This window comes from Oratosquilla oratoria, chromosome 39, assembly GCF_046742065.1.
Source record: "Oratosquilla oratoria isolate Oo_2021 chromosome 39, ASM4674206v1, whole genome shotgun sequence".
In the NCBI taxonomy this organism is placed as follows: domain Eukaryota; kingdom Metazoa; phylum Arthropoda; class Malacostraca; order Stomatopoda; family Squillidae; genus Oratosquilla; species Oratosquilla oratoria.
The window spans coordinates 46,739,254-46,741,753 of record NC_134815.1 but is presented as its reverse complement, the minus strand read 5'-3'; the positions used below and the strand labels follow the sequence as shown (position 1 = coordinate 46,741,753).

Sequence of the window (2,500 nt, the reverse complement as noted above, 5' to 3'; positions counted from 1 at the left end):
AACCCTCCCTCCTTACCTGCTCAAGTAATTACAAGAGAAGAAAATATCCCTTTGGGCCGCATCAATTTCTTATCCCCTCAGAATAATTATCCACTCACAAATATCTCTTCGCCAGGGATGTGTTATTTCACCTTGGCTGTTCAATTTATACATGGATGGGGTGGTGCGAAAGGTAAACGCAAGGGTAATGGGTCGGATTTTGAGATGGTTAAAGAAAATGGAGAAAAGTGGGAGATAAGCCAGTTGTTGTTTGCTGATGATACTGCGCTTGTGACAGGATCAGAGGAGGAATTGTGGAAGTTAGTGACAGAGTTTGGGAAGGTGTGCGAAAGAAGAAAGTTGAAGATAAATGCGGGTAAAAGTAAGGTGATGAGATGTACATGGGGAGAATTGGCAGCAGATTGGAAATGAGTATTAAGGGAGAAAGACTGGAGGAAGTGGATAGCTTTAAATACTTGGGTGTGAATGTGGCGGGAAAGGGGGGAGTGGAGGTGGAGGTAGACTGTGGATTGAGAGATGCAAGTAAATGCCTTGGGTGATTAAAAAGTGTTATGAGAAATAGAGATTTGGGAATGGATGCTAAGAGGAGATTGTATGAAAGAGTGAGTGTGCCGAAAACACTGTATGGGACATAAACATGGAACATAAGAGAGAAAGAGAGGAGTTTGGATGTGTTTGAGATGAGGTACCCAAGAAGTATGATAGCAGTTACTAAGTTGGATAGAGTGGGAAACAAGGAGGTGAGGAAGAGAATGGGGTTGGAAAGGGAGTTGGGAGACAGGATTGATGAAAGAGTATTAGGATGGTTTCGACACATGGGAAGAATGAGTGAAGAAAGATTAGTAAAAGAGGTGTAGAAGGTAGAGGGGAAAGGAGTAAAAATGAGGGGGCGACCAAGGATGAGATGGATGGGGTACAAAGGATTACAAAGGCGGAGCATACCGACAGGAGACATTTTGATCCATATCTAGGTCGGATATGGATCAAAAGGTCTCCTGTCGGTATACTCCGCCTTTGTAATCCTTTGTACCCCATCCATCTCATTCTTGGTCGCCCCCTCATGGGCATTGGGAAAGAGAGGAATGTCTGTTGAGGAAGGACGGGAGAAGACAGAAGATAGGGGTGAATGGAGAGTGGTTGTGTATGGATGATGCTGTGATGCATGAAAGGGAGTGGGTGGGGGATGGGGGGTGAGGGAGTATGTGTGAGGAATAATTTGACGCAGCCCGAGGGGATTTCTCCCCGTCTTTTCTTTTCCTACATGAGGGGACGGAGAGGGGGGCGGGTCGCCGATTAAATGAAGCGGCCTTGCTGTGGATGTGCTCTGTCTTGCAACATTGCTTCTGATCCAGGGCAGTGGGCGAGTAGCAAGGATGACCTGTCATCCAGGAACAGCCAAGATAAGAGGGAGGGAGGGGGTGAATGGGAGTGAAGTATGTGAGGATGGAATTGGGGATTTTTTTGGCTACCTCCTTTGTAAGGGGGAAAAAGCATTTCTTCTCTGCTCGTAAAGACATTCCTTTGTACCCAAGGCCCCCTTTGCTCCATCCATCCCATTCTCGGTCATCCCCTTAAGTACACTCCATCCACCTTTGCCTTTTACAATCTTTTTTGCTGAGTCTTTCTTCACTCGTTATTTTCACGTGCACAAACAATCCCAGTATTCTTTGATAAGCACTATCTGCCACCACCCTTTCCACCCTTGTTCTCTGCCTGACCTCCTCATTCCTCACTTTACCTATTCTCGTAATGTCCAGCATACTTCTTAAACATTTCATCTATAGCAAATTTAGGCTCCCCCTTTCTTCCTACCTTGAAAGCCAAGTCTGTATCATGCAGTGTCGTTGGCACAATCGCCTCTTCGTACAGTCTTCCCTTTGCGTTTATCTCCAGATACCTATTTCTCATGACGTTTGTCATTCCCACAAGACATGTGCTTGTTTAGCTTCCCCTTGCTTCCTTGTGCACCTCGGCACATACTTCCCTAAATCTATTTTGCAACCAATCCTAATGTGCTTGCTTTTTCTTCGTCCCCACCATTTAAGTATCTCCTTTTGTTATCTCCCTATTCTTCTCCTACCACGTGCAGTCTTTGCGCACTTCTTTCTGAAAGCAATCCTCTTTCACGTTTATCCTCCACTACCACCCATACTTCCCTCAGCTTCTGAGATTCTTTCATTTCTTCCACTTCGTTTAATTTGTTCCACTTTCAACACTTTTCCACCCCTCGTCCTTATCCTACATCTCCACTTTACCTCCATTCCTACAGTGCCCAGTATTAATGATAATAATGATAATATTGATAATGATAATAGTAATAACAATGATAACAATAATAATAACAACAATAATGATAATAATTATGATAATAATAATGATAATAATTATGATAATAATTATGATAATGATAATAATGATAATGATAATGATAATGATAATAATAATAATAATAACAACAATAATACTACTACTAATAATTATAATAATAATAGTAATAATA

The 2,500-nt window shown here is 42.4% G+C and overlaps 1 protein-coding gene across 2 annotated transcripts in view; it reads right to left on the bottom strand.

Moving 5' to 3' along the window:
- The window catches only part of LOC143020399 (uncharacterized), a 466,948-nt gene that overhangs the window by 16,939 nt on the left and 447,509 nt on the right, over positions 1-2,500 (bottom strand). The gene's annotated exons all lie outside the window — the stretch shown is intronic.